The sequence below is a fragment of the Parasteatoda tepidariorum genome, chromosome 7, assembly GCF_982258835.1.
Source record: "Parasteatoda tepidariorum strain Cologne lab strain chromosome 7, Ptep-v5.0, whole genome shotgun sequence".
Classification (NCBI taxonomy): domain Eukaryota; kingdom Metazoa; phylum Arthropoda; class Arachnida; order Araneae; family Theridiidae; genus Parasteatoda; species Parasteatoda tepidariorum.
The window spans coordinates 88458353-88479428 of record NC_141761.1 but is presented as its reverse complement, the minus strand read 5'-3'; the positions used below and the strand labels follow the sequence as shown (position 1 = coordinate 88479428).

Sequence of the window (21076 nt, the reverse complement as noted above, 5' to 3'; positions counted from 1 at the left end):
CAAAGATGAAATTTTTTTTAGTTACCAATTTCTATTATTTTTTAGCACTTCGAAATTTCAAAAGGGGCGAAACACTATGTTCGCCCCCTCATTACTATTTCGGAAGAGTGAAAATTGGAAACTGGAAAATTGGAACATTAAAAGCCCATAACAAAATAAAGTTTACTACTTGATGTTTAACTTTAAAGCTGAGAAAGAATAGCTTTTTTTTTCTTCTCTAAAATTACCTATTTTAATGGACTTCGTCTTGGCGAATAACTAAATATCAGAAGAGGCAAAGCACATAAATGTTAGTGGAATATAAAGTTTTTTTTATTTCAAAAATAGCTTCAAAATTGAAAAAAAAAATTAAATTTCCGATTTTACTTTATTTTTGTGAGCGTCTGAATTTCAGGAAGGGCGAAACGCATCGTTTGCCCCATCACTTAAATTTTAGAGGGGCCCTCTGCCTCCCCCGGTTGGCACGCCACTGGGTCTGACGCTAGATAGTAGAGGAAACAACTAAGTAAACCAGAAGTGCAATATACAGAAAGTGTTAACAATCAACTACATGCAGCTGTTGCCTTTCCCCTTCTCTGCAAAGCGTGTTTGTTCTTTTGAGAAAGGGAAATAACTCGCAAAAAGGTCTTTTACCGTTTTTTACCCTTTCCTTTATGTTATAGTAGGTACGTAATTACATAAAAGAAAATTTTCAGCAACTCTATCTTAACACATTTTCTTTCCTACGTATATAATTAGAGTACTGTATTTTGAAAAAGCATGATGTGGTCTCTTTATGTGGGGCCCCTTGACCGTCGGGGCCCCGGGGCAGTGCCCCGACTGTCCCGGCGTAGTTACGGCCCTGGTTATTAAACTTTTAGGTGATAATTTTGATTTAAAAATTTTGGGTAAAACTCGTAAGTTGTTAGGTGTTGAATTTGTTCAAAAGGATGGTGAGATGTTAATACATCAAAAGAGTTACATCCAAAAAGTTTGTAAAATGTTTTCTAGCTTTAAATTTCCTTTGTCATCGTTGCCGATTACTAAGGGTAACTTATTATCAAAAGCTGACTCTCCATCTTCTAAAAACGAAGTGGATGAAATGGCGAAATTGCCGTTTCGGAGCATTTTGGGTTGTTTGGCTTATATAGCTAATCGCACAAGACCGGATATATCCTATGCGGTAAATATATTATCACAATTTCAAGAAAACCCAGGTTTAAAGCACTGGAATACTTTATTAAGATTATTAGGTTATGTTCAAAATACTCAAGATTATTTCTTAAAATTGTCAAATATTGAAGAATTAAATGTTAATTGTTACTGTGACTCAGATTTTGCTGCTAACAGGGATGACAGAATATCAGTAGGTGGTATAATATTGTTTTTAGATAAAACTCCGATATTCTGGAAAACTTTCAAACAAAAATGTGTGAGTCTATCAACAATGGAATCAGAATATGTGACTTTAACTGACACTGCCAAAGAGGTAATGTGGATCAAGCGTATAATAGATGAGTGTAGAGAATTGAATTTAGAAGACATAAATTTAAGTGATTGTATTATATTTAGTGACAATCAATCTGCAATTGATTTTTCTCATTCACCTATTGAAAATAGTCGAACGAAACACATCGACGTAAGGTATCATTTTTTAAGAAATTTAATTTATGATAAATTTTTTGCTGTTAAGCACGTTAGGAGTAAATTTAACTTAGCGGACATTTTTACAAAACTTTTAACCAAGTTAGAGGTGGAAAATTTTTGTTCAAAAGTATTTGCGAAAATTTAATCTTTGGATGGTTTCAGGACTGAAACAGTTTAAGTATTAGTTTAAGGAAATTAAATATTTCTTTAGTTTATTGAAGATTTTGATAAACTGTATATGTGTATTTTTTTGTAAAAGTTGAAGGCATGAGAGGGGGCCGCATGTTAGACAAATAATAGAAGTTAAAAGGTATGAGGTTCGATTTTCCATCGTCGATCTCATGCATTCAACTTGCGTCGGTGACGTCATGGTCTGCGGGGATCGGCCAGTTTATTTTCATTTGCTGTTGGTCGTTCTTGCGTGGATCATGACGTCACCTGTTATCTGTATTTAAGCTTCTGTTGAAGCAGATAATTTTGTATTCCTTCTTTTCGTCACTCTGTTTGTGACATTCTTTATTACTAATGTTTTTAAATAAACTCATTTCTTCAGAAACTTCGTTTCTCTTTTCTTTTGAGTTATTGATATACAGGTATGATATTCTGAAAGAATCTCGGCTGTCAATTGTAACAGTTCATAAATTCAACTAAAACACAGTTAATTATACATACTATTATCATAGTTGTGATATATTTTTTTATTGATGAAAATAGTAGTGATATTTTAGGAGTAAAAATAATAATGAGCAGAGACCTAAAGGGTTAAACTTTTAACTTTAAGGGGTTAAAAATATTAATTTATGCTGTGAAAGGTGACAAATAAAATAATGCACATGCAACATAATATAAATGATATAGGAAACTATTGGCTGTTCTTAAAGAGTTATGTAATGGTTTGTAAACACAAGATTATTTATTTTCAGCCGTTACAATCGTCCCTTTACTTATTGTTACAATCGTCCCCAAGACGCCATTTCAGCTTCATTTGTTAAAAACAATACTAGTTAATTAACAAAACTAAAATTTTTTTTTATTGAAATGTTAATTAAGGTGTCCACTTACATATTCAGTTAATAATTTTTATTTGTTTAAACAAAATTACTTTGTTACAATATAATATTCTAATACCAAAAAGAGTACTTACGTAGCGTGAAAATATCTTTTGTGATGTAACTCTTACAAAAGTACATAAAAATGGTTGCCAGCAAGGGCGTACATGTGAATTTATTAAATACATCTTGTGCGCCACCTAGGAACCAAATCTAGAACCCGACACTCGAAATTTTTGCTCTGTTACAATCGTACCCTGTTACAATTGACCCCACTCTCCCCTATAGATTAAATGTCTTCCATCGGCGGAACCCCGACATTACGATTAAAGTTTATTAAGGTAATTACGAATATTATAACCTAAAAACAGACTATTTTTAAAATATTTAATTCGAGGAATGTAGATTTTTCCTCGTTTTACCATTTTCAATCTTAAATAAGGTTTTATATCCGACAGTTAAGTTTGCAGTCCTTGAGTTATATCTAATCTAGTTTTGAATAATTTTTGGTGTATATACATAAGCTGAAAATGAATAAGATAAGCCGAATTATGGTTTACTTCTAAATGAACTGATCAATTTGGAAAGCATTTTTCAAGAATGTTAAGTATCCAAATGACTTAATTTATTGAATTTAAAAAAATTTTTAAAAAATATCCGCAAGGCAGGTTTGTATATTTGGGGCTGATGATTATGAAATCTAACACGAAACTGTGAGATCGGGGGCTCTATTCCAGCTGATGGCAGTTTTTAATTATTATTTCTTAATACTGAAAAATGTTTTTCGTATTTTTTTAAGTATGCATGTTAATAACTAGTAATTTAACAATTATTTAAAGAACTGGAAGGCTCCGCTACCTGTTCATTTTGCTCACTAACCCTCGTGGTTGCTTCTGCATTCATTGCAGGTTTAGAGGAAAAACGGTTTATTTCCCTTTTTTTCTACAAAAATTACGATTGAATTACCATTTACATTTTGAAGGTGATTAAATTTAAGTAAATCAATAAAATTGGTACCAATCAATAAAATTGGAAAATTGGTACCTGCCGCAGAGTTATTACTCAATAAAGTTGGACTCAAGGGATAGAGCATTCTCCTCCGAATGAGGTGCACCGAGTTCGAATCCCAGTGATGGCTGAGTGATATGAATTCCACACCCGGCTTTTACCGACCACAGTGCTGACGTGAAATATCCTCAGTGGTAAGCGGATCATTTCTTGGTATCAGACTAACCGTAGGAGGATTTCGTGGTTTTCCTCTCCATGTAACTCAAATGCGGGCTATCAAAACGTCCTCCACGAATGCAAAAATTTCTTCCACTACTTGATCCTGGAGTTCTCTTGTCTGCTGGATTAGGTTCAAAATTACAAGGCTACGGAATTAAACATTAGTAGTAGTAAGCTCGAATTTTTGGAATTTTTTCTAGTTGTGCATAAATTTTTTATTGTTTGAGTTGCATTGTTTGAGTAGAATATTTAATTGAGAACACTGTAGAATCTTATGATGGATGTGCATATATTGTTTATTTATTCAGATATCACTTTTATATTTTTTCTTTGTTAATATTTGAATCATGATAATTTTTTTATCAGAACAAATATGTCTATGTCATATTAATTATTTTTCGTATATTAAAAATTATTGCTTATTTTCAAAATTATCTTAGCCCCCCTGTCGGGGCATTGCTGACCCCCTGTCGGGCTAAGTCTAGCGCCACTCTTGATTTTTACGTGCTTGACTTCGCGTACAGGTCGTCGGGCTACCGAAGCGGGGGTGCCATCCCCTCTGCAGAGGATCAAAATTGTGATGGCATGTCTTCGGATCATGATGTTTCCCAGACCGTCGCCAATAGCCCATTGTGCAGCTCTAGTGCGACGTAAATTAACTACAACTACAACTGGTTGATTTTTACAAAAATTCAAATCTTGCTTCAGAGTTAGAATTGGACAAAGTAAGGAATTGCCAACAATGTACCAACTTCACAATTTAAAGCTAGATGATAATTTGCATAATGGACTTAATCTCGCTGCTTGAATAACATGCTAACACTAATGTATGATGTTACACGGCATCAAGACTGCCAAAAAAGCGAGTTTCTGGTGCATCCCTACGCTTATGTTATGCTTATGAGAGGATTTGTGAACAGGCTTAATATTCTAGGAAGTTTTATTATTATGATTTGAATTTAAATTTACTCACAATTTTATCATTCATGAGAGTTTTCCGTAATTTATAAATTCTATTTGGTCGTGAGTCTAAAGCAAATTTAAGAAAATTAATATCACAACATAAATAAAGTTTAAGGTTTGCCATGTTTTGAGTCTTATCCCTTATTTGGGAACTTTTGTGCAAAACAGCATCCTTTGTTATTTTTTTGGGTAGCTCCATTGCAAGCTTGTGGAGTCTCCCGAGTTCCAGTGGCGTGCCAACTTTTTTTTGATTGGGGGGGCGAGCCAATGCTAAGTCACAAACTTTGCCCGATTTAATATTTTAAAATTAGTTGTATTATTTTAATATTGTAATTAAAAATGGTTATTATTTTAAATCCGAAAAATTTAATCACATACTTGTAATAGTTGCATAAATTATTCCCGTTGTTTATAACGACTATGACTTAACTATAACATTCACACCAACAAATTAGTTAACAAAAAATGATTAATCAATCGGAAACAAATTAAAAAGAAAAAAAGTGCATGAAGATTAAAAATTATTAATTAATTATTTTTTTATGTCTGTCGTTGAGCAGCCGAACCAATTTTTGGGTTCAAGACTACTAATGTTCACCTCCGTAGCCTTGTAATTTTTAACTAATCCAGAAGACAAGGAAACTCCTGGATCAGTACACCCAGAGGTATTGATTTGTCATGGGGAACATTGAGGACTTTGTGACTCGACAAATTTAACGTGCATCAGTCACCATTTACTACACGAGGAGTCAGTTAATAAATTTTGTAATTATTACTCCTTTAAATTTGTTAATGCTGAGCAATACATTTTATAGATACACTTTAATCATAATGACATAAAATGTTTTTTCGCTCCTCAAAAACATATTGAATCAAGAATAATTTGTGATTTACATTTCGATTCTGATATAGATTTGAATTTAATCATGAATATAAATTTGCAGAATACAAAAAAGGAGAATTAACTTTATCATATTAATTTAATTTTAATGATAAAGCACAAGGTATAAAAAATTAAAATAAATGAAGGTCGTAAAAGATATTGATTTCTCAAACTGAATCTTATTTTAAAATGAATTTTAACAAGTCTTCTGATTTTTCTGGTTTATTCCAAGGTAAAAATTATGCCTAAAGTGCACATGCAAACCTACAATTATACAACATAGAATTATACAAGGTTAAAAAAAGGGTAAAACTTTATCATGCTAATTAAGTTTTCATGATAAAGGACAAGGAATGAAAAAATCAAAACAAATGAAGGAATTAATTTTCATTTAAAAATGACTTTTAATTTTAACAAGTCATCTGATTTCTCTGGTCAGAGTAAAATATAAATATATAACTTCTAGGATGCCATATTTAAATAAGTTTCTTATTTACAGAAGTATAATCTAAACACGTCGTTAATTTTAAAATTATAACCAAACTTTTATTGTATATTAGAGGTTTAAAAAAAAATTTAATTTTTTTTTTTAACTTAACAATGTAATATTATTTTTGGAATTGTTGCTATTCGAAACAAAATTGGATAGCTGGATAGGGAAAAAGATTAATGAAAATTTTAAAAAAATCTTTTGAAAAACCAAATGATATTGGGAAATTCTGTTACATACTTTTAAAATATTTAAAAAATTTCAAGTATGAATTGAATGAAATATATTTAAGGATTTTAAATTATTCTAACAAAATATGGAGAAAGCAATTAACAAAAATATCATTAACACAAACAACGTAAAAGCTAAAATCCGATAAAAATGAAATCGAAAAAAAAAAATATTTACAATTAAACAAAATCGAAATCTGAAAAATGTGTTGCACTTTTAAAAATTATTACATGGTTTTTAGTAAGACTTATTATTTTATTAATAAGAATTAAGAGTTACGGGTTACAAAATTAATCACAAAAATAAACAAAAAGTCCCATTTAGCTTAAAAATGTTTGAAAAATAACAAGGACTGAAGAATAAAAATTATTATAGAGAAAATTAAAATCAGAAGGAAAAAATAACTAGCAAAATAAATAAATAATAATAATAAACTACGAAGTTTGAAAATTAAAATGTGAGGAAAATGCATTTCAATATTGCTTGACTAAATATAGAAAGTAAATCAAGTCAGACAAAAATCGTAATTATTAAGCCAGGTATACCGACAAAAAATGCATTAAACTATCTGACGCACAAAAAAAAAATTAAAAGATTACTGATCATTACTGAATAACCTTAGAATCGTCAGTCCTGTGTAAACTAAAAAATGCAAATCGCAAACATGAGAAGGCTCTAACTGCTCAGGCAAAATTGTTGGGACCATTTTTTTTTCTCCAGATTACGGCTATACCATTATTTTAAGGGTCAGAATCTGCATACGTTGAAAGAAAAATGTTTATTCGAAGCAAGTACGTTTTTGCGGGGGAAGTTTTTTGACTCTTAATATCGTCTACTCTTACACCAAAGAATATATAAGTGTATCACTTATATACTCCGTGCTTACACTACACTAATTATTTCGCTTACTTAAAGTTAGGCTCTTGATCCATTCGAATTGAGTCCTGCAAAAATCCAATTGTTTGATATAAAAGTGTTCGCTTCGTTTATTTATTTGCGCTCAATACATTGTTTGATATTGCTACAAAATAGAAAGCTTTAGCCTCTTACACGTTTACGCATACATAATACAAATGGTGATTAATTAAAGTACCTGCACTGCACAGGATCACAAATTAAAAGTGTGTGAGTATGCGTGATTTTACGCGAAAGTGCTAAACCTCTTTAACAACGAAATAACGTTTATGTTTGAACCAAATAATAATTTGTGCTTGGCACGATGTACCCGTTTCTGTACATGTTCCGTAAATTTTCGCATTTAACTGACCAATTAGAATGTGAAAAGGCAATAGCTACCTTTATCACTTTTATAGTAAAAAATGTGATGCAAAAGAAAAGCTAAATGTAAATTACTACTAAATTGATATTCAATTATTATAATAATTTTTTATAAAATTGAACAATGTTTTAAACTTCTTTTTTTTCTTCAAGAATTGGGTGTTAATGTCAACTAAGAATTTTTGTTTGCTTCTTCGAAATGAACTATTGTTACAATTAATAATTTTAGTTGAGATTCCTCAAAATTGTCAGGAAATCGCATGAACAATTGGAATTCAAGGAGAGGATTTTCCATTTTAAGAGATCCGGAAAATTACTTATCAGAAGAGAAATTTACACAGAATGTATTAACTATAAAATCGAGGATGGCTCCTGATTTATACTTTAAACAAGAACTTCTTTTTTCTCTTCCTGTCGAAATCACAAAATAAATTTAAAAATTTTTTTCTTTGATGCATACTTCTATATTCATTTTGGCTTATTTTTAGCTTTCCGAAATTACTTTTTAAGAAATAACATGTTTTTTTTCTTTACATAAATTTTAAAATTCTAAAAATTTACTGAAATTAATTTTTAATTGGACTAAATATTATAGTTTTATTAATTCACGTAAACTAAACGAAAAATTAATTATAGAACTTTTAAAATTGGATATGATGCATTTGAAAACTGATGATAAAAAAAAAAAAAAATCTTAACTCCAAAAAAGTTCAATTGATATGTTCATCAAAGAAAAAAATTTAAAAGGACTATTAAGGATATAGACCATCAAATAAAACAAAAATATTTTAATTATTATTATTATCCGGTATACAAAAAGTCAGGTAAAATGGAATTAACAGGTCAGACATTCAAAACTGCATTTCGACGGTTTTATAACATCAAAAAATGGATTTAATATAAAATTAAGACTTTGACGAAAGTATAGCTCTGTCTATATATAATATGGTTACCATCTGACATATGAGATAAAATGATATAGTAAAATTAGAAAAGAATAAAAACATTTGGACCTGATTTAATTCATAAAGTTACTACTTATCATTTTTTAACTTAATTTTTCAGACAATTTTAGCAAATATCTGTATTGTTATATTGATTTTGAATCTGGTCTTATCCTATATTTATCATGAATCTGGTTAATATATTGTTATAAAAAATGAAATCACTTATTGGTTTCAAATGGAAAATTTTCAACTCGTGTTACAGAAATTGGATGAAATTTTAGGGTTCTATGTATCACACATGCCCCCGTTTTAAATGGTCACTATTAAAAAAATATTCAGCAGTTATATCTTTAACATCGAGGTAAAAATAAAGTTGCGTTACTTCAGCGTGTTCAGGGTTCTAAGAATATGGACATATATAATAAAAAATATTCATTTTTAAATATACTGCCTATTAAACCTTCTGATTAGAATAACATATAAATATTATGTATTCACGACGTCATGCAATTATATATGACTAAACAATCATGACACGGAACTATTGATTTGTAATTATTATTATTATTATTTTTCTTTTTTTGGAAATTCCAAAGCAAATATCTTACCAAAGAAAAACGTCATACAACTTTTTTCCTAAATAAAAAACTCTTTTTAATGGCTTGACAATGAATTTTATTTCCTTCAGATTTTTATAGAGAAAAATAAAATAAAATGGAAAATGTGGAAAAATAAATAAAATTTAAGCAGTTTTATGTGTAGTGTTTTTCTTATCTTGTTCCAGTTTAATTTATCTGGATTTAAATCTAAATTGCCATGTTTAAAACGGAATATAAAAATACTCAATTGATAAAGAGAAATATTCACATTTTTAAGAAATGACAAATTACAATAGTGTTGGTCGGATTAATTTTTTATCCTTTATCAACAGCATTTTATTTTATTTTTATATCCGTCGTTGAACAGCCGACCCAATTTTGGGTTTACGACTGCTAAGGTTCAACTCCGTAGCCTTGTAATTTTGAACCAATCCAGAAGACAAGGAAACACCTGGATCGGTAGCCCAGAGGTATGATTTGTTGTAGGAACATGGAGGGCTTTGTGACTCGACAGATTTGCATGCATCAGTCACCATTTACTACACGGGGAGTCTTCGGCCGGCGGGGTTCGAACCAAGAAACTTTTGGACATAGGCCTAGTGCTCTACCAACCAGGCTATCCCGGCCTGTCAACAGTATTTATAGTTTCAGCATTAAAATTTTTATAAATTAATACTTTAAATTCAGAAAAATTATTAATGATAAAAGCTTTCATAATGTTAATTAACACAATTTGACCCTCCTATAAAATTATAAGTGCAAAAAAAATTACGCTAAAATTTCCCTTCATTGTTACGGAAACAAATTGCCCCATTTTTAAAAATATGCTTTTTGTTTAATTAAAGTTTTTATTACTGAAAATAATAAAATATTATAAACAATTTTAATAAAGCATTTTTTAAAATAATTTTTTGACATTTTTATCGTTAAAAATGCAAATGGTAGTCCATTTTTTTGTATTAAGATAAAAATTATCATTAATCATACAAATTTGTTGGGGAATAAAGGTTTTTTAAAATGGTTTATTTCACATGAGAGAGAGAGAGAGAGAGTAAATGTTTAACGGATTTGGTGATCGAGTTCTGCTCTACGTAATCATATAATATACATAATCATATATAATGGTTATAATATAAGACAGAAATAAAATGGTGAATTTAAAAAATTGGAAAGAAAAAAAACACCTTGCGGAGCTGATGTAATGCATTCTCAATTGTGTTATTTTCCTGTTTTTAGAATTAACAGTTTCTCGTTCATTATTATTTATTTAAAGTATATTAAACTACAATATTTATCACTTTTGTGCAATAAAAGCAAAAAACTTGAAATTAATTTCAATAAAATAAAGACAATGATGATCTTAAAGAACCGATATTAAAATGAGCCTCCTAAAAGTCGAAAGAATGATCGGAAATACAAAAACAATTTTTTTTATTTCAACGTACTTTATTTATTATTATTTCATTGACAGGGATATTTTTTAAAAAGTAAAGGTTGAATTTCAGTTTTGAATAAAAACAAAGTTGTTTAAAAGCAAAAAGAATTCAAGATATTATTTTACAACTTAAAAAAAAAGTTAATTCGTAATAGAAGTTAATAACAAAATACTTACACAAACAATAAACGGTAAAAATTCTAATAGTACTTAAATACATAATTATTAAAGCATTAAATAATTTAATGAAATGAAAACATTTGCTTACCTCCTTCGAAATTTATTTTATGTTTTATTTATGCGACGAGAAGATTTATTAGGAATTGGTATTATTGATGAATGGCACGATTTATGTTTAAAAAAAAATAACTGTTGCAAATAATTTATCAAACTGATGTAAAAAAAAAAAAATTATTTAAAGCAATTAAACAAAATAAAAAAAATATGCTTTCATTTAAAATCGATAACTTAAATAATGTAATTAAATTAACTAAAAAGAAAATTTGACAGAGTGCGTTTATGACCGTTTATGGCAAAATGACCAGAGAGAATGTCAACAAGGGTCTTCCCTAGTTTAGATCCCTTAAAACATCTGTTTTCTCAGAGAATCTAGATAATTGCTTGTTTGAGACGATTTATGAAGAGATATTCAAAAAAGATATGATTCAGTGGATATCTGACCTTTTAAAAAGGGGTCAAAGGAGTAAAGGGCCATAAAAAGGAAACAAAAGTACTTTTTCCCATAGTGTAACATGGGGTGGCTGTTTTTGAGGAGTCGAATACTGGCTTGGCCACCAGAATTATATGTCAATGTGGGAAAGGAAATTGTTGAAAGTAAAAGGATGCTTTGAAGCCAATTTTTATCAGTGAAGGATGCATTCTTTCCAGGGAAGGGTAAAAGAGATGAAATTATTTTAATTTGCTAAACCTTTGATATATTTTTTATGCAATGCGTTTTTTGAGATGTATTTTGTTTTCAAATTTTTCGTTCAATTATATAGAAAGTTATCATATGTAAAAAAAAAAAGTCTTTCTCTAAAGAAAACAAAGTTTTCTATTTTGAAAGACAATTTTTTTTCCTAAAATTGCCAATTTAACTTAATTTTATTTTCACGAATGTCTAAATTTCAGAAGGGGCAAAGCGCATTATTCATTTGCCTTTCAATTAAATTTCAGAGTAAAATAAAAAAAAATTATTTCGAAAATAGCCTTAAAGTTGAAAAAAATAGTGCTTTTTTTCTAAAGTTACCAATTTAACTTGAGTTCAATCTCACGGAAGTCAAAATTTCAGAAAAGGCTAAGCACACTATTCGCCTCCTCAATTAAATTTCAGAAAAAATAATCTTTTTTTAAAAAAAAAACTTTAAAGTTGAAGAGAAGTTCTTTTTTTTCCCTAAAATTACTAATTTAATTTTATTTTCTAATTTTATATTCTGGCTAAATTTCAGAAGGGGCGAAGCACATTATTCGCCCCCTCAACTGAAATTCACAGTAAAAGAAAGTTTTTGATCTGGAAAATAATTTTCAAATAGAAAAAGGAAAGGTTCTTTTTTCCTAAAATTGCCAATTTAACTTAATTTTATTTTCACGAATGTCTAAATTTCAGAAGGGGCAAAGCGCATTATTCATTTGCCTTTCAATTAAATTTCAGAGTAAAATAAAAAAAAATTATTTCGAAAATAGCCTTAAAGTTGAAAAAAATAGTGCTTTTTTTCTAAAGTTACCAATTTAACTTGAGTTCAATCTCACGGAAGTCAAAATTTCAGAAAAGGCTAAGCACACTATTCGCCTCCTCAATTAAATTTCAGAAAAAATAATCTTTTTTTAAAAAAAAAAACTTTAAAGTTGAAGAAAAGTTCTTTTTTTCCCCTAAAATTACTAATTTAATTTTATTTTCTAATTTTATATTCTGGCTAAATTTCAGAAGGGGCGAAGCACATTATTCGCCCCCTCAACTGAAATTCACAGTAAAATAAAGTTTTTGATCTCGAAAATAATTTTCAAATAGAAAAAGGAAAGGTTCTTTTTTTCTAAAGTTATCAGTTTAACTTGACATTATTTTCACGAATGGCTAAATTTCAGAAGGGGCGAAACGCATTGTTCTCCCTTTTATTAAATTTAAGAGGAAAATAAAATTTTGAGTAAGAAATTAGCTTTAAAGTAGAAAAAAAAATGGTGCTTTTTTTTCTAAAGTTACTAATTAAACTTAACTTCAATCTCACGAATGTCTAATTTACAACAGAAAATATAATGCTTTTTTTTTCAGAAAAAAAAAACTTTACATGTGAAAAAAGTTCTTTTTTCTAAAATTACCAACATAACTTAACTTTATTTTCACGAATGGCTAAATTTCCGAAGTGGAGAAGAACATTATTCGCCCCCTCTATTAAATTTCTGAAAAAATAATCTTAAAAAAAAAAAAAAAATCTTAAAGTTGAAAAAAAGTTCTTTGTTTTCCTGAAATTACCAATTTCACTTTATTTTCTAATTTTGTATTCTGGCTAAATTTCAGAAGGGGCGAAGCACATTATTCGCCCCCTCAACTGAAATTCACAGTAAAATAAAGATTTTGACTTCGAAAGTGATTTTTAAGAAGAAAAAGGAATGGCTCTTTTTTTCTAAAGTTATAAATTTAACTTGATATTATTTGCACGAATGGCTGAATTTCAGAAGGGGCGAAGCACATTATTCACCCTTCAATTAAATTTCAGAGGTAAATAAAGTTTTTTACTTAGAAAATCACTTCAAAGTTGAAAAAAAAAAAGTTTTTTAAAATTTTTTTTTAATATAAGTCTACAAATTTAAATTGACCTTATTTTTGTGAATGTCTAAATTTCTGAAGGGTCGAAATACATTATTCGCCCTTTTATTAAATTTCAGAAGAAAATAAAGTTTGAAAAATAGCTTTGAAAAAAAAGAGTGTTTTTTCCTAAAATTACCAATTTTAGTTCTTGCTTTTATATTTATTATAGCCTCTTACTTTAATTTCAGAAGAAAATTAAGCTTTCTACTTGGAAAATAGCTTCAAAGTTCAATTAAAAAGTTTTTTTTATTTTATTTTTAATTTTAGTTTTTTACTTTTTTTTTAATTGGAATTTTACTTTATTTTATTTTTTCGAATGTTTAAATTTCTGGAGGGGCGAAACACATTGTTTGCCCCCTCACTAAAATTTCAGAGGGGGCGATCGCCCCCTCTGCCCCCCCGGCTGGCACGCCACTGCCGAGTTCATTTGCTGTTTGTTCCGTTGAAAATTAAATATGAAGACTGCGTTACATTGAAACACTACAAGCATAATTATATTGAATGGCACGCTTTTCAAGCTTTTGGCGAAAAAACCAAGTAACAGTAACCCGGAAGTCTTATGATGAATTTCTACCTTTAGGCACCATTTGTGCGTAGATTTACGTGGTGAACCATCCATGGCAATGTACTATCATATTTTCCCTCCGATCACAAAATTTTTCCTATTTAACTGTCAAAAATATTTTATAAAATTTCCACGATACTTTCTTTAATAACTATGTTTGATGCAGTTTTGAGTTCCATATAGTTTGTAAACTTAAAAGTTTTTAATCTGTTTGAAAATCAAGATAGAAAGTAACGTATACTTCCTTATACTATGATTGTCCACAGACTAATGGTAAATGCATATGAAGTGTTGCCATAGATAGAGAGTCCCGCTCTGTGCCATCGCGATCGCCAGTACGAGAATTCACTTCTTCTTTGAACGCATATGCAGAGAAATCGGATCAGATTGGTTCTTTGTCACGTTAGAAAAAACTGCGTTCTTTTTGTTGGTAGCGCCATCTATAAGTTTATTTTTCCTGTTATACAAGTGTGTTGTCGGATTAACTTGATTCTCTTTCCGGCAGAATGAAAACATGTAGACTAGAATCTAGAAAGAAACCGCCTGTGGATTGATTAACACCGGTTGTTGTGACCATGTGCTATTGTTGATAATCTGTCACTGGAGTAAATAAGATTCCTGTTATTTATTTCTTGCTCTCAAAGATATCTTATCTTCATAACCAGTGTGAGTAATTCTATCTTTTTTTATCTTTCAACATTGTAGATAATTTAAAGTTGCATTTTCGTTTTCTCTTGTTTCTCTTTTTAAAATTATTTATCATTGACGTTTCCTCTTACATTTACCCTTAACAACATTCATTTTTGTTTGTTTATCAATGAATTGTTTCGTATTTTCCTTTCCTTGATTGTTTATGGGAATTGTATGATTAATGAGTTGTGAAATATATAGCTTTATTTTAGTTATTAAAATTTATTTTCCATTGTACTTTTTATGAATGCATTTCATAATTTAAAAATTGTTATAACTTTCAAAATGAAAAAAAAAGCGTGTAATTTATATTAAATATCTTTACGAGTGGACACTTCTTTTATTAACAAATTTTAATGTTTTCTGCCATGTAAAAAAACTTTTTAAATAGAATCATACCCTTTTTTATTAAATGAAAGCAAAAACAGCAATTTTTTACATTGCTTTTTAATAGTTTATATTCTCACCACAAAGTATATGTTTTTTAACTATAAATTAAACTCCTCTAAAGTTAGATATTTATAGTACCAGTGATCAATTACTTAGTCATTTTTAATTGTTACTAAAACAGATCTTTTTTTCTCTCACATAAGCTATTGAATTTATTGATTTTAGCATAAATATATTACTTACATAATTTGTTTTGCTTTTAAATAATTTATTCTCTCCTGTTCTAATTTGTGTTATAGTAAGTATATGTTTTTTAAACAATAAAAGTAAGCACCTCTGAAATTAGATATTTATAAAACCTGTGATTAATGAATATTTAGTCATTTTTAATTGATGAATCTGAAATAAATCTTTTCTTTTACTCTTTAAGCTATTGAATTTGTATGGTTGTTGCATAAATATATTACTTACAGAAGAAAGTTATTCAGTTTGTACATGTATAACTCCTCTAAATTAGATGTTTTTTTTAGATCTTCCGATATGTACCTACTGATTTTTTTTAAATTTGTTAAGTTACTTAAGCTGAGTTTTTTAATAGTTTACAATTGATGTTACTCATAGTTGTGTTTTGAGAAAATTTAAAACAAATGGCTATTGTTTTTTCTTAACAAGTTGAATGAAATATTATCTTAAACATTTCAAAAAATATTCTGGTAGTTTTAATATCAAGACTGAAAGAACAGATAGAGACATGTATATGTATATATATCTATATATATATTTGGTTTATTTAATAATAAACAACTTTACAATGTGAATATCTTTTATAGTAATCTTCAACATGATACTTAGTATATTTCTACAATTAAATCATTTGTAGAGCAGTTAATTTTTTCTTTTTTTAAAAAAATAAGTATTTTAATTATACTTGAAAAAAATAAAGAATGAGGCTGCTTTAAGTATTCTAAAATAATATGACAGTTTGACAGTTGAAGATATTAAGAAAATCTTTTTTAAAAAAATTCTGCTAATTAAACAAAGAATTGTTTTTTATATTAGATGTTTTTAATACTTACTCTAAAGTATGTTAAGCAAATGTTGTGCTGCTTTTTCTAATTTTTAAATTGAGTGTTAGGTAATATTTAAGGGTACAATGTTTTTTATTAATTTTCCTGCTGTGTGCCAGGGTTCTTACTATTGTGGACCAAGATTTTCTTTCTCTTTTTTTCTTCTTCTTTTACTTGGTTCAAAAGTTTTATCATTATTATTATGAATGATTTGATAAAATACTTCTATATTCAATTTATAATATTTGTATGTTTTCTAGTTTTTAAAATAGTTTGGATTGGAATTAACATGTTTTATTGCTTCTCTTTACAATTGTTGTTATATATCTATCTATATATATATAACTAAATTAAGCTTCTAGTTAAGAAAATTAAAATTATGTAGGTATATTCATGTAGGATAGGGTATGTTTTATTTTTGAGGAAGTATGTTTTATTTTGAGTATTGTTGAGTATGTTTTATTTTTGTTTTACTCTTTCTTTCCCATTCGTTAAATGGCAGTAAAATTTATTGTAAAATTAATCTTAATAAAAATTTCATGTAAATTTTAACTTGACAAAAACTTAGTAGACATACTAACTTTATTTAACATATAAACTTTAAAACTTTATTTTAACAATATTTAGGGTGTATTATTTTTTATACTAGTGTTTTTAACACTTAATTTGTATTATGATTTGCTAATAATATATATATATATTCAAATTTTTGTTTGATGGTTATTCAGGATACACAACATTTTATATATCATTTTTCTTATCACCATGGTTTTAATTTTTTTTTTTTACCATATTAAATAACTTTTTTACTACCAATTTTCTTCAAATCCTGTATATTTGGTTAATAAAATCTATATATTTTCTAGTTTGTTTCAATAGCTGATATGAAGTATATTTAATTAGATTAGACATTTAATCAAAATAATATTAAAATGGTGTAGGTTCATTTATAAAGGATGTATTGTATGTTTGGGAGGGAAAAAAAACTTAACTTGTCCCATAATATAGTAAAGTAGAATTCATTGTATAAATTTAATCTTAATAAAAATTACGAATTAGCTATAATTATGAAAAAAATATCACTAAGCGTACCAAGTCAGCAGATTTTTATTATGCATTTTTAAGTTTAAAATTGTTGATGAAGGTATAATTTTCTTTTTTTTTTTCCTTCCTTTTCGGAGCAAGGAAAAATTTTAAGTATAAAAATGCAGGTTTTACATATTGTTTCATATTTAAACACGCACCAATAATAAAATTTTATATGAAAGTGTCAAGCCATTTCATAGTATGTACTTTTTTCCTTCTATATTGATTATGGATTTCGAAGCATTCCATAATTGTATAAAATAATATATGTTACTTAAATATTGAATAATGAAGTCATAAAAAATTAAAGATGAAGTGAAAAGGCTTTTGTATTTTTTAAATAAAGAAAATATTATTTAGGCTGTGGTACAGCTGGAGAATTTTTTGGGGGGAAGTTTTAAAGTTGATAAGTAATTATAATTTCCATAAATTTTCAATAGAATCACTATTCAGTGCACAAAAAGAAAAAAAAATCGAACGCCTTTTAACATTTTGATGTAGTGATTGGATTTTTACGCATTTAACCTTGAATATCCTTGAGTTTATAGTTACGAAAGTAGACATATGAACGTATCTTCCTTGAATAAACCTATTTTTCAGTAGATTCGAATTTTTGTAATTTATTTCAGGTTTATTTTTTTTATTGAAGCAATTAAAATAAATTTGCACACAATTGTGAAACATGTAAGTACAATGATAATTTGATTTTAATTTATTAAGATTATATATTATTTTTTGAGTTTTTATTGAATGAATTTGAATTTTTTATTGGGCGAAATTTATTTAGGTACATAAATTTTTTTAACATCATTTTTAGCTTTGCAATTTTGAGTGACGGCAGAATCGGTCCGAATTGTTTCCAATAAAAGATAAACATTTAAAAATAAAAATTTTTTAATTTAGAAATTGTTAATTTTGTCTTTTAAAATTACAAAGAAAAGGAAAAATTTGTCGAAAGAAAGGTATGTTCATTGAAACACTTTTGTTTCCGATTTCGTAATTTAAATTATCCTCTCCACAAATCAAATAAAAGGACGCTACACTGCGAGAGAAACTATTTTCGCGAATTCTATTTCATAATTCCATTTCTAAAATTAAAAGTTTAAGGATAAGTGAATTCAGATATACTTAGAGTAAGCCATGAAATTTTAAATGTTGAAGAAAAAAAGTTTTAAATTATCAAAATGCGAGAAAACTAGTGGAGAACTTTCTCACAATGTAGTCCTTAGTGATTTCTCATAAATTGTTCGCATTGAAGTCTTTTTTTTTTTTTTTTTTTTAGTATGAAACTTCATAGCTAACTTTTGGTATGGCTGTGAAGTCACCTTTTCTAATCTTAAGTTTTTAATTACTTATGGAAGTGAAAGATAATTGCCATGAAGAGTTTTTCCTGTGGTATAGCGTCCTCTTAAGAAAGGAAAATAAAATATAGTATGAAAATTAAATGACCAGCGAAATGAAAAAAGAAATGACATACATTTGAAAAGAAAATCTACAGATTTTTATTGATTTCTTTTCTTTTAACATTGCTCTTCAGTGCGCGAAAATCGAATAATTAAATCAAAAAATATCAACACAGCTCCTTTATTTGTTTTGCGCTCTGTATAGCAGTAGTTTTAAATTACTGAATATTTTGTTTTTGGTGCCGGGCTGGCTCAGGCAATAAAGCGGTCTCCTCTTAATGAGGTGATCCAGGTTCGAATCCCAACGGTGGCTGGTTAATACAAACTATGCTCCCGGCTGTCACCGACCATAGTGCTGGCGTAAAATATTGGTTGGGTTAGAATCCCCTTGCTGTCGGACTAACTGTGAGGTAGTCTCGTGGTTTCCTCACCTTGTAACGCAAAGGCGGATCTATACCATCAAATAATTCTCCTTCAATTAAAAAAAAAAATAATCGTTTGTCCCAATGCACGATCCATGAGTTAATTTGTCTTCTGGGTTGGGTTCAAAATTACAAGGCTACGGAGTTGAACATTGATAGTCCAGAGTCGTTTTTAAAAAGTGCTTTAAGGTGTTTATTTCCGATTTTCGTTTTTTAAAAAGCCCTTAAAGGTGTTTTTTTCATTGGGTGTTTTTGAAAAGTGCTTAATTTTCCCTTTTTTAAAATTAGATTTTTCCTATACCATGCTGATTTTCGCTACGAATTATGCAAAAAGACACAGTTCACATTGTTCTATTCAACGTTTTCACAATTAATTCAACCCCAATCTATTTCGGCGTATTGTCAGTCCGTAGTGTATGAAAACACCATTCGTTTTACATGATTCAAAATTTCATGATTTTTGACAATTGTCAAAAAAAAAAAAAAAAATGCCAAGTTTTTTTTTTTTTTTTTGACATGATAAAACCGTCAATTGTCTAAAACTTTCCAACCCTGCCTAATTATGATATCTTTTAAACTGCTTAAAAATATTTTTGAGTGCTTAAAAGGTGCTTATTTTTTGTTGAATAATTTGGCTACGCACCCTGTAGTCGCAAACTTAGAATTAGATCGGCTGTTCAATGCCGATTAATTAGATATAAAATGCCTGTATAAAATGAAACATGCATGAATAAAAATGTATAAATATAAAAATATTTCATGGACTGATACTATAACACACCTACACACACCCCTGCACAACTTTAACTGTGTTGCGGGCCATATTACAACTAAATTTGCCCCAAACCGAAAAAAATTCAAGAAAATAATAGTGTTGGGATTAATAGTATCAGTATAATAATATACCAGAAAAAACAACAATTGAATTATATAATCACTCAGGAATTTAATAAGTAGCGCTTCATTCTAATTTTTTTTTATTTAAAAGTATACTAAATAATTAAATAATAAGATTTATATGCAGTCTACTCGAGCCACAACCTAAATGTTTGTTGTGCGGGTTTGTTCTAAAATGATCGATAAAATGAGCGAAACCAAGAATCATAATTTCAGGAGATAAGATAGAGGAAAAGAAATCATACTTTTATTTTTATAGTATTTATTTTACATTATTGCTTCTTTAGTGCGTTTCGTATAACCTTGAAATAGTTGCTTAGAAATCAAACGTTCGTTGCGATCGATCTGTTACTGATATAATTTTTAATAATGTATGATTAGTGGTGCATGTTTTAACTCCTGACCCTTCCCTTGGCTGTGCTGCTGTATTTAAAAGAAGTTAATTAGTTATTTCTCGAAAAACTTTTAAAAAAAAAGTTAGATCTGAATATTTATTGAACTAACAAACTTGAGTTTCCTGGTAGGAAAGAAGTCGTTGGTTCGATCCCCTCCGACCGAAGACTCCCCGTGTAGTAAATGGTGACTGATACACGTTAAATTTGTCGAGTCCTCCATGTTTCCATAACAAATCATACCTCTGAGGGTACTGATCCTAGAGTTTTCTTGTCTTCTGGATTGGTTCAAAATTACAAGGCTACAGAGTAAGTAGTCGTAAACCCAGATTTGGGTCGGCTGTTCAACGACGGTTATAAAGTAAAAAATAAGAACTTGAGTTTGTATGAATTTAAATGAAGTAGATAAATATTTTTTTACTGATTTCAGTTTTAAGAGTTAGAATTTCTTTTTCAAAATAATGAACATTTTTAATAAAAAAATTTCAAAGTGGGCAATTACGCTTCGTTAATGAAAAGATACTGAAATATATGCTTGAGTAAGTCTCTTAAAAATGTTTTTAAAAATTCTGACATGAATCAAATACTCAAATCTGGTACATATACGAAACAAAATGTATACATTTTTTTACG

At 28.5% G+C, this 21076-nt stretch overlaps 1 protein-coding gene across 4 annotated transcripts in view; it reads left to right on the top strand.

The window, feature by feature from the left end:
• The first annotated feature begins 14584 nt into the window (after positions 1-14584).
• Positions 14585-21076, top strand: part of LOC107447835 (band 3 anion transport protein) — a 108577-nt gene continuing 102085 nt past the window's right edge. For 2 of the 4 annotated variants that reach the window (XM_043041229.3, XM_087168227.1), the window contains exon 1: positions 14585-14762. The gene's annotated coding sequence lies outside the window, so the exon portion shown is untranslated. The remainder of the gene's footprint in view (positions 14763-21076) is intronic. The other 2 variants (XM_087168229.1, XM_087168228.1) reach the window with 2 other exon arrangements.